Source organism: Kryptolebias marmoratus, linkage group LG24 (genome assembly GCF_001649575.2).
Source record: "Kryptolebias marmoratus isolate JLee-2015 linkage group LG24, ASM164957v2, whole genome shotgun sequence".
NCBI lineage: Eukaryota > Metazoa > Chordata > Actinopteri > Cyprinodontiformes > Rivulidae > Kryptolebias > Kryptolebias marmoratus.
Window position 1 is genome coordinate 15,031,732 of NC_051453.1, and position 12,154 is coordinate 15,043,885.

The window sequence follows — 12,154 nt, forward strand, 5'->3', positions numbered from 1 at the left end:
TATTTTTTCCATCTCTGCATTTTTTTTCTGTGTTGCAGAGAGTGATCTAATTGTCAGGCTTCTCACAAAAACTAAGGGAACAAACTTCAAGAACTTCACAGACCCAGTGATCTGTACATTACATAACTCTATGATATGTACTTCATATTGGAGCAATGCACAATCAGAACTGACACCAAACTCAACATGTGAAGCAGGCAATTTAATGAAGAGTCTGCACTGAAAAAGACTGCTTTGACAAACAAGAGGTATATCCTCAGCAGCAGTCACTCCTGTCATTCCTGAATTGCCTTTGCAAATGACTCTAAAAAGAATGCAAATATATCTTTGTGGGTTTTAACACTTCGAGCTTCGACATGCAAATAGTACATTGAATCCATTCTGCTGCAAAGAGTTGATTTGTTGACTCCTCCAGCCAATGTTGGTACACTGACTTTTAATCTTTTTATGTATATAAATATATATACTGTATATATTTCAGAAGCCGAGCACCAGTGGTACTTGTAAGATGCTGAAATTGCACACTGGTTCTTCTATTTTTTGTTAATGCTTCTCTCACACTGTTCCCTCTGCATGGCCTTGAATTCACAAAGCAGGAAAACAAGTGCCATTGCTGACCTGGCCACTGACCACTCTGAAAAAATTATTTCCTTATTTGCCTTTTTTCTCTTTTCCTGATGTCATATGTTTGTTGCTGTAAAGGCGCAAGTTCAAACCAAGTTCACAGCTGGAATGGAAAAGATCTGCAGGGCGTTATCTTGGGTGGTATGATGGGAGTGGCAGTGACCATTTACAGATAAAACTGTGAGATTATGGGTGTGAGGCTGATTTGATTACTCCTTTATCATTAAGAAATAATGACAGCTGCCTTTAGGGAACCCGATAGAGAACAAATCATTTATTGAAATTGGTTGTTTAATTTTGTTAATGTAAGATAATGCCCATGTTATGTCTAATACTTTGTTTCTTCCTGCTCACCCATCACATAACAGTCACTGAACATGTGCAAGCAAACATGGTCCTGACATCAAATGAGTGAAGACTGTAGACAATGTCATTATGATTGAGTTGCAGTTGTTAACACCCTCCATGCAGCCTCCAGTGCTCACCGGTTCTGATCAAAATAATATTGACAGCTGAATAAATTTTCTGCATGAAATCCTCTCGGCTCAAGACAGCTCACCCCTTCCTCCCCTCACACCTTTATGACCAACTGAAGTGCTAAATAATTACATTAGTTTCCAGAGGCTAATTCTGAGCATGCGCAATATTTCTGCTCCCATTTCACCATGGCTGTTCTCAGACGTTAGTATTTTTAATTCTGTAAAATGAAAATGAGCCACCACAGGTTAGAGTGATGTAGCACAGGGCGATAATCAAAGTGGCGTAGTGCGGAGTACCTGCAGGGTTAATGATGCTATGGGAGATGTCTGTCATCAGCAGATATTAAGATCTGTAATTATCTTGGTGGCTCACATGAAAAACTGTCACAGCAGCCATATTGATGAGTATTTGCAAACTCTCAGAAGCACCTCTAATGTCTTATAACCTGGTAAATATGGAACAATTATTTCATATTCTCTCTAATAATTGACGAGGCAAAAAAGAATTAGCAATAACACAATTATTGCAATTCAACTTTTTCCGTAAATGTTAAAATGTATTATTTGATCTCTTTTTGGGGAAATGATATGCAAACAAACATGCATAGAACTGGAAAGAGAGTCACATACCAAAATTGCACAAAAGAACACTTACAGTTCAGAGTGAAAAGGCAACTGCTGAGCTGACAAGCATAAAGTTTGCATCTGAGACAGGTTAAACACACTTTAATTATAGCTATACTTTAAAGGGATAGTCTGTTCATTTTTGAAGTGGTGTTTTGTCAAATAGTTTTCAGAATAGTTTGGACCTTACCAGCTGTGACATCAGTCAAAGAGCGTGGAATATAGAGAAAAGCACAGAAGTCTTTGTCCTCATTAGGTTAATTGCTAGAAGGGCCTTTTTTCTGTATATCGACTTTAAAAATACTAAACTACATTAGCTACTAAACCTGTACACTTTTGCAGGACACAATTTGTTTAGTTTGTTACTGGTTTCTCAGCCGAACCGTTTGTCTGCTCCTAGCATAGTCTGTGTATTTGCCAACGATGCTGAGAGGTTGCTGAATGTATTTGTCTGCATGATCAGCACGTCTAGTCAGTTCAAAAGTTTACTCAACTCCCAGTAGACTGATACATTCAGCGGCCTCTCAGCACCATTGGTAGTAACACGGATGTTGTTCGGTTGAGAAAACAGCAGTAAACTAAACAAACAGTGTCATTCAAAAGTGTGAAGGTTTAATATTAGCTAAGGTAATGTTTGATTTTTTTTTACACTGGTATGTTATTTGAGAACAAAATAATTATAATGTTTAAAATAAAAACAATATGAAATTGGCCCTAGTTTGGCAAGTCATTAGCCTAGTGCGGACAAAGACTTTTGCCCGTGTACCTATTCTTCATGCTCTATGACTGACAACACAGCTGATAAGGTACTAACTACTGATAACTGTTTTACATAACATCACTTCATAAATAACCAACCTATCCCTTTAATTTATAGTTCTCATCATGAAATAAAATTTAAACCAATTATATGAATGTAAAGCCAAAAACGTAAAAAACTACAAAAATGTGTATACAAATATTTATTGAATTATTCTGTAAAGAAAACAATTTAAAAAGAAAAAGTTTTAATTTGAAGTTGGAGTTTAAACAGGATGTTGCTCCAGTAATTAAACTCAGTTCTACTCCTTCCTCTTACTCTTTAGCCCCATTCCTACATTTTACATGTTTGAGCCTGAGAAGGAAGGGTGTCGCAATCCTTTTAGTGGTATATATAGCAAAGCACACCTGGAAATGAAGGAACTGCTGTTGCAAAAAAGAAAGAAGAAAGAAAAAAAACAGCCACAAATGTAAGTATTTTCAGTTATATATATATATATTGTCTGTATTGTCTAATGTCTAGTTTAGTGTATTTCCAAAGTATTAGATTTGTTTTTGCTGTTTTATTCCTAAAAAGCATAAAAAAATAACAGTTATTTTATGACAAAGTTTGTTGAAGAGCAAATTACTAGTTTTCAAACACATATAAACACATATTGTTGTTGCATTTGTTTATATAAAAGAACTAGCAAAAATTGATGATGTATTGGTTTCTTAAAGGAGTATCTTGCTCGTTGTAGAAGATTTTAACAATCACCCTTTTGTCACTTAAAACTACAGGGTACTAAGGGGCAGGGGTAACACTAAGAAATAAGATTTCGCCTTGGTCTGACATTCTAATTATTTTGTTCTTATAGACTTATAGAGCTTATAGAGCTTTTATGTCAGTTTAAAACTTACACCATGAGCCTCAGTCACTGTTGACTCTTTAAAACTTGTAAATCTACAATGTAATTTATGACTGTTCCAGTTCTCGTATGTCTCTTAAATCACATTGCAATAACACAAATAACAAAGTATTAACGCGCTGGTTAACCTTGAACATTTATTATGACAACTTTTTTTATCTTTCCATGTTATCAGACTGCAGTACGACAGAACTGTTTGGCTGAAGTTTCCTAACACAGGCTTGTGTGTTTGTGTGGCAGAAGACGCATTGTTGTCTGGGAGCGCTGTTATGTAAGAAAGTTGGGTCTGACTGGTCTTTCCACTGCTGGAGTTTCTGCCTCCTGGTACTTGGCCCAGCCAAATGTCTGACTCCTTGTGACTACACTCCTTTATTTTTTAAACAGTGTGTCTGCTTGTGTGCATGTGGTGAGTGTGTGGGGGGTGGCTGATCTAACAACATAAAAAAGAGCAGTTACATCATCTTAAAACAAAAACAAAAAAAAGCCGTCTCTCAGTCTTTGCTTAAAGCCTTTCAGTAGAAAACAAGGACTCTCTGTGTGGCTCAGGATTCAAGTTTGACGAAATGTGTTTCCCATCAAAAAAAGTGGTCACAGTTTGTTTTCTCTGTTGGGTCATTGTCACATGAAAAATGTTTTTCAAAGGCATCGCCACATATTCTGGGAAAAGTTGTCTTGTGGGAGGCCAGAATACAGTAATAAAAGGTTATTGGCTGCAGGGTTAAGGTGTCAAAGGTTGTGTAGCATCAATGCTTCCTCTTTTAAAAAAATCACAAACCTACTTACAAACACAAACAGTCACTGACACACATAAAAAACAAATGAGAAAAGTAACTTTTGATCACTATAAAAGGCCTAGCAGTTCTCGAAGTAATGCATATCGCCTGCTGCTGTTCAGTCCAGAGTTTTAAACTAAGATCACTTCATGATAAAAAAGGACAGAATTATAGCTGTTTTGTTCAAAGCTTGTAAATCATGTTCTGCACAATCTCTTGCAATATTGTGAGATCTTGCGTGATCTGTTTGAAGTACTCTATGTATTGAGCATAATGCTCAACTACTTCTTTATCTTGGGGCTTGTCCCATGCCAGTGGTCACCACATCTGCCTCCAAGTCCAACTACCACCAGCACTCATTGGTTAAGAGCATCAGCGATGGTCACTGTTAGGTCCCTACTGATCCAGAAAGGTTGTCATATGAGCCAATAATGCAGTCGTACAATACGGAAGGGCAGTCGTAGATCTGCACATTAGTTTTGGCACAAGTTTTATGCTGGATGCTCTTCCTGACCCAGCCCTCACTGTCTGGGCTTTGGACCGGCACCAGAAGGACACAGAAAGTGCTCTTACTATGGCTGATTTATAACTCTCAACTACTACCACACCGAAATTGGTCTCAATTCCTGTTAACTTGTCTGAGTTAAAGTCATTTTTGTGTATGACTAAGGTTGATAAGCTGTGACAGCCATCTTGATTTGACTGACCCAAAAATGTAATCAGTTGTGTACAAACTGTACATCAAACGATCATTCTGAGAGTTTCACAGCCATCTGTCCAGTGGTTTGTGAGATATTTTGCCAATATATAGACAGGGCTGATGCCAATAGGTTATGCCAAAGTTTTAGGCAAAGATGTTACAAAATCTAGAGCACTTAGAGCATGTGTTGAGGATGATGCTGAGCTACTACCTTAGCCTTTTCGTGTTGGCTTAAGTCAGAGGCCATCTTGAATCACATTAGCTCCAAAAGTTAATGAGTTGTAGATGGATGCCAACTGATTGTATCTGAAAGTTTTATTAAAATTCATCAAGTGGATCACGCTAAAGACAAATGAGCACCCACACAGGGGCAAAAACATTATTGCCTTTGCCTTTGGCGGCAGGTAATAATAAAACCATTTCTCTCTCAAATCATCTCCAGCCAAAAAAAAAACTAACAAAAAAAACCCAACAAATTCTAACAAACTGACACAGTCTCTGCTCAGCACATAAACTGAGGTCACAGTGTTTTCAGGAAGCAAAACCATGTTCTGAAAGTCAAATGAATTTCCCAGTTTGAAACGCTGACATATGTTGTCTTCTCCTCACAGCTTGTCATCTAAAAGTCATGAACTAGACACTTGGAGTAGTTTTACCCCAAACTTTTTTTTCTGTCTCCATCATCTCATCTCCACTCCCCTGGCAGCTGTGTCAACACCCACAGGCCTTAAACAAATCTTCCACGCAGCCATTGTACACCGTGCCACTCCCCTCATGCAGGAAGGCCGTGCTGACAACTCTATAAATGCTGGCAGTCAGTCCCAGAACAACATTGATTTTGTTCCAATCAATCCAGAGAGATTGCAATGCATGGCAAATGACACAGCCTTGTGCGCAACAGCATGCGCTTCAGCATTAATTGTTGCTGGGCAGACTTGGCCAAATGCTGGGCCGGTCCCGTGCAACAACAAGAAGCACACTGTCTGTTCGCTCAAACTCAGTGTGAGGCCCAGCTGTTGTTCATATGTCAACTAAACAAACTGGATTTGGCCATCAGTTTCAGTCAAAACAATTTATTCAGAGAGTAACTCAGGATGAAAAATCAAAATACAAAAGGTTGAACTGATTACTTTCAATCTTTTTTTTTTAAGTTAAGAGATTGAAGATTGAGATAACTCTTGAGCACATAAAAGTATAGGTACTTTTAAAAACCTGGGGAACTTTTAAAACGGTTTTAGAGAGATTGTACCTTATTATTGCTGAAGGCGAAAGCGGAGCAATAACATTCTGTACTGTTGGCAAAACATCCCATGGATCACTGAACGAATGAGAATGACACTTTTAGAAAGTATGCATGGAGTTGACATTTGCAACTGATTAAACCAAATGTTTTTTTAGTGATTGACCAAATTAGCTGTAACTCCATTATTTCTCAATATAAAATAATCCAAATCTAAAAGGTGTGGAATGAAATGCAGCAGGCAATATGCAGTATTGCTTTATTTATTCTATACAAATAAGAAAATACAGTCAATGAGCTTCAATTGAGAGTATAAAAGTGTCTTTAAAGCTAAAAAATAACACGTCTCCCATCATGTTTGCTGAATTAGTGGGTTTTTTTTGGCTCTGATCAGAACCAGGTTAGCTGCCTGAACTTTTTGCATTAATCTCTACCCATTGCATTTAATGGGACACATAATTACTGTTTCAGGAAGCAACGTTTTCCTGTCCACCTATACGGTTCTGATTGCTAACACAAATTGATATTGCAGACTTTTGCTCCACAAGCTTTTGTACGGTCAAGGAGCTGCTGTGGATGTTATTCTAGCTGCTAGGCTTTGTTTGCCTTTCATTTGAACATTTTCCTGTCTCTCATTCCTCAGTTTTGTGTGTTTTCTCTTCACCCCGCCTGTTGTTTTGTGTCATAACAAAGCCAGTTATATTCCCCTCCTCCAGTCGTTTTCTCATCCTTCCTCCTTACGGTTGATTTAGCTGTTTTTGTTTCCACTCAGATGGTGAAAAGAGGGGATGAGGTCTGCTTTTCTACTCTCTCTTTCTGTTGCAGACTTGGATATGGGTGATTTTCAGTCTGGTTTGGGCAGCCCTTATGTTATAGAAAGTATGTGGGGGGAGTCATGAAACTTTGCAACATCAACTTCAGACAACATCCCTTGTCAAGCAATTCTGCAAGTTTGAGGATCGCAAGTTGCATCAAATTTGTAAATGAATAAATTTTTATGAACACAGATTGTGAGGGAAGAGGGGGGAGTGCTGTGACAACCAGCCTGTTGCTTCCTGACGGTAGAAAAATGTTAATGGACTGACAAACAGGAGCCCTGCCAGCACTTCCTCTCTGTGTCTGTCCATGTTCATAGGCTGGGAAAGACTTCTGGTTCTATGAGTTTAGCTGCCGGACCTGCCGCGGGCTTGGCTCAAGGCCCTGACAGGGATCAGAGTGGCACTCATGCTGGGACACATATAAACAAGTGGAGGCTTCACACGTCCAGTTGAGTAAACGTGCTCGCTGTGAAATGTCAGTCGTATGCCTGTCTGGGAATTCTCCAAAAACTGTCAGAGGTTGGTCATACTGATACACTCATAACTGCATTTAAATCTAGCAGAAACAATCTGCAGGAACAACCTGCAGAAACAACCTGCAGAAACCCGGGACAGCCGGGACCTGGGATTACACCACATGTGAGTGGCTGCCTGTCGACGCAAAGGGCAGCTTGGGGCTGAAGTGCCGTACAGCCAAGGATTCAGTACGTAATCACACACAACTGAGATTTTATTAGGAGTAACAGAGATAAACCTTTGCTCTTCAGGTTATTTCTTGACCTTTGTGCTAAATTTGGCTGAGCTGTGTTTCATCTAACAGACCAATGTGTGGTTCTGACATTTGCTCCTACGGGCCCCTTTTTACAGATATGACAACATGCAGCATAGAAACCTTGCCGATGCATACACAGAGAAGACGTGTGCACAATTTGCATACGACACTGACCAGTGCATGCACATGAAAGAGCTGAAAGTCTGAAACAGAAAAGATCAAGAGAGACAAAAGAAAGAGGCGCCAATGTCTGAACAAAGCTTTTGAGATTGTCGGTTGGGTTGTGAAAACAGCAGAGCAGAGAGAGGGGAGAGGTACTGTCCCTTTTGGTAAAGAGCACTCGCTGCTCTTTGTGTTTGGCTCGAAGGAGGTGGAGTAACTGCTGACCACATCAACCGCAGGGCTTTAACTCACGGCACAAGCACTTTCTACATGACCTTCACATTAGAGCAGCTTCACACTGACATCCCAGAGTTCACAAAAAAAAAATAAACGCTGGGCTAAAATTGTACCTTTCAGAGAACGAAAGCCTCACAAAAGGAGCAGAACCTTATTAAAAAGTGTAACAAAGCTTTTCTTGGAGAGCTGTTTTTACATCTCCTCACTCTGGTTTTACAAAATGGAAATTATGCATGTCAACCTTTAAATAATGGTGTTAATTTGACCAATTATTAATATGCACATTGGACAAGGAATTTGTGAAAGAATTTATGCTTTGTATTTTTATTTTTGTGTTTTTTTATGAGTAATACAAACAAAATATTTTAATTGTTTGCTTTAGAAATTAGTGGATGACCTGGTTAACTATTTTCTGTACAATCAAGGCATCAGAAACCCTTCTCTTATCACACATATAAAATTGCTGTCAGTTTTCAGTCCTAACCTTTTTACTATGATTAAAGACATACCTGATGATTGCACATTCAGAGCAGAAATGAACAGATCACTCCATTGCCTAAAAGGTTACAACATCCTTGTGCTTTTCAATAATTCTGGAAACTGAGCAAAAACATCCTCTGGTCTATTTTACAAATATTTGAAATTCTGTACAAGAAAGATCAGTTTTTGAGTAATTTTGAACAGTCACTATTTTACCTGCAGCAGACAGAGGTCAGAGTGATCGCAATGTTGAGATTAAAAGAGTCACTTTCATAGAAGAATGGAAGTCACACATTTACTCAAAGCAGTGCCCATTTAAGGCTGGAATTATAAATGTTTATTCTTTCTACACCCGTGCAGGCAAAGCGTCATATCTGCACTGCAGCTTCCTACTAGAGACTGGTTTTTACAATAACTTGTAGGGGGTGATAATGTGCTGACAGACTCAGCTGATTAGTCAGGAGTCATTTTGTTGGGGAGAAAACAAACACATTTTTGACAGTAATTACCTGTCCCACGCAAAAGTGATGAGGTAAAAATGTAGTTTGAAAACTTCTCTGGATTGCTGTCTGCTACAGGTAAAATACTGACTTCTCCTAAATACTCCATGCAACTATACTTAAAAGTAAACACTAGGTTTTTACACTATTGCTTTAAATTTAATGAGTTAGATTTCAGATTTTTAACTATTTCACTCAACACAATTGACAGAATTTTATTATACATAGGAACCGAAATGCGTAGCAGATTTTCAGAATGAATGAAAATAAATCTCTCATGCAACACATGCACATTAGAGTAGATCATAACAGCAGAAACAAAGAAAATGTAAGTGAAAAGTAACTTTGAGCATGGTGATAAAAATTCAAAAAAACTTTGTTTAGACTAGTCTACTTCTGGATGCATGAGTTTGCATTAAAATATTCCTGGCTGTCCTTTCACCCCCACACTGCAGTGTGTGTTTCTGAAGAGTTTTATCGTACGGTTGGTTTTGACAGGGCTGCCTCCTCTCACCTCTGACTGTGTGCATTTACTAAACACTGGCCTGGGACTGATTACCTCCCCGTCTGCACCCCGGCTGTCTCTGTATATGTCTGCTGATGTTGTTTAGAAGAACACAGACCACTTCAAATTGTCCTTTGTGTGGAATGGAAACACCAGCAATCAGGGGGAGCGCTGCGGCGCATTCTTATATGTCACTATTTTAGCAATACACAAGCTGAGCTCTCGTTCTTCGACTCCGCGTGGAGTTTGCAGTGTGGGCAGAGGGTGATGAATACAATGGAGAGAAAACCGAGGAGAGGCGAGAGGGGGAGTGGGGATGGAGGAGAGTGCGTGGGTTAGCAGATCGGACTGGGGATGAGGGGGAGGGGGGCAGGTTAACTTGGTGCCTACACAGGGCTCTATCCCACAGGCTCTCTCCTGTCTCCCACGCCTGGCCCCTCTAACCTGGCCTAGCTTCTGTTTAGTGTCTGGCTCTGTCACACCTCGGCCCACTCCCTGGAGATCTGCACGTCTGTGGAGTAAAGTACATTTCAGACTCCAAAGGGAGAGAAAGAGAGAGAGAGAGAGAAAAAAACATTGAAGTTTTCTCAAGTGTGGATTTTTTCAGACCTTTTATCTCTTGAGTGTTTTTTGTTTGGCTAAATTTTTGGCTCCATTTCTCCTTTTTTTTTTTTTTTTTTTAAAAAAGGAACTTTTAATTGCTAGTGTTTATTTCCTCAGTGTTTAAATAGCATTTACTTCATTAAGTCTGATCACACAATGCTTTCAGTTTGAATTTCCTCAAATAAAGTCAATCTAAAGCTACACCTCCAGCAGTTGGACAAGTCCCCTCATATTTCAACATATGAACACTTTAATGCTCTGTGGCAGTGCCGGTGGTGAGCAGCAGGATTGCACTGCTGCTTTGCTAAATGTATGTTAATGATACGCCTCAAACTTTCCCAACTTTCTCTTTTCACTTGAACTCACAATGATCTCCACCAGCCTGAAGATTCTGTAGGAAATGAAATAATATTCTTTTTGGGAATAAGTAACACTGGCTAAATTTGACACCATTTTAATATTTTTATATACATATGTTTATGTGTATGCATATTAACAACTTTTATACTCGTGAAGACTTTCAGACTTATAATTATGTAGCTGATGATAAAATTATTAATATTATTATTATTATGCCCAAAATTGATTTAAACTTTTTAAAAATCAGCATGAGTAAAGTTTTAACAAAACTGTTAATAATCTGATTTTTCGACTTGTTTCAATGCATAGATAATATCCACGTTTAATTAAAAGTAGAGCATAGTGAAAAGAAATGTAAGAAGTAAATTTGTGTTGCTACCAATATAACTGGTACTGTTGCAGAAAATCTTTATGATAGCAAGTAGTGCATCCACACAATTGTTTTGTACTTTTGAGTGCACAAGATACAAAAAGTGGCAGCAGCAGCTAACTGTAGAATGTCTGGTGCTGCCTGGGGCACTTCTGGTAGAATCATTGGAATATTTTTGCCTGTAAATCCATGTAAAGTCAAACAAAATGGAGAGGTAAAGGTAGGCCTATATAAAATAGCATCTGCATCAACAGCAATGACATTTTTGAGGTTTAAGTTGTTTTAAGACAACTGACAACCCTTTTGATCTTGGTACTGCTTCACTAGCTGTTATCTTGCAGGTCTGGTCAGAGTTGGAAAGCTGCCAACAACAGGTAAGATATTAATGGTTCATAACCTTTCCAGAGAACCCTACTTCTGAATTATTCTATTACAGACCTTAAAATTTGGGATACTCACACCAATTTGCTGTATTTATACCCTGAGTCTTTACGGTTCCACTGTGGCATCTTAAAGCTAAAACTTTGAAAGCTGCTCACCACATTAACACAAAAACTCAAGAAAATGACTTAGAAAATCCATGTTTGCTTTATGATTAATCCTAATGCACTTTATATAAAACTTTCAACAATACCTTTTGAGCAAGTCCTTTGAAGCATTAAGCTTTATTGTTCACTGTTACAGATGTCAAAATAAAGATGGACCTATGGCTGCCAAGATATCACCTATTGATTTGTGGACCATCACTTTGAAGTGTTAGGGTTCTTACACACTTGATTGATTTCAGGAGTTAGTAGCAACTGCAAGCCTTCCCTGTTGTGTCATCAACACTGACTGGAAAATAAAAAAGAACAAACTTTGAACACATTGCAAAGAAAACATCCAACTGCTTGTAAGAACCTACTTCAACATGTGCCTGCATGTCATGGCTTGTTTGTTTTTAAAACCTGTGATGCATTTCAAGAATCACACACACCATTTAATGCATATACAGTATTGGTTTATAAAGCATTTCAGCACTGGTGCATTATACAGGTGCTGGTCATAAAATTAGAATATCATGAAAAAGTAGATTGATTTCAGTAATTCAATTTAAAAAGTGAAACTTGTATATTATATTCATACATTACATACAAACTCATATATTTCAAATGTTTATTTCGTTTAATTTTGATGATTACAAATGACAACAAATGAAAATCTCAAATTCATCATATCAGAAAATTAGAATATTACTGAA

General features: G+C 38.3%; 1 long non-coding RNA gene across 2 annotated transcripts in view; it reads left to right on the forward strand.

Moving 5' to 3' along the window:
* Positions 1 to 2,835: 2,835 nt before the first annotated feature.
* Positions 2,836 to 12,154, forward strand: part of LOC112450229 — a 30,212-nt gene continuing 20,893 nt past the window's right edge. The window contains exons 1-4 of one of the 2 annotated variants that reach the window (XR_005232834.1): positions 2,836 to 2,956; positions 7,243 to 7,373; positions 7,486 to 7,629; positions 11,256 to 11,288. This is a non-coding gene — a long non-coding RNA (uncharacterized LOC112450229). The remainder of the gene's footprint in view (positions 2,957 to 7,242; positions 7,374 to 7,485; positions 7,630 to 11,255; positions 11,289 to 12,154) is intronic. The other variant, XR_003038779.2, reaches the window with a different exon arrangement.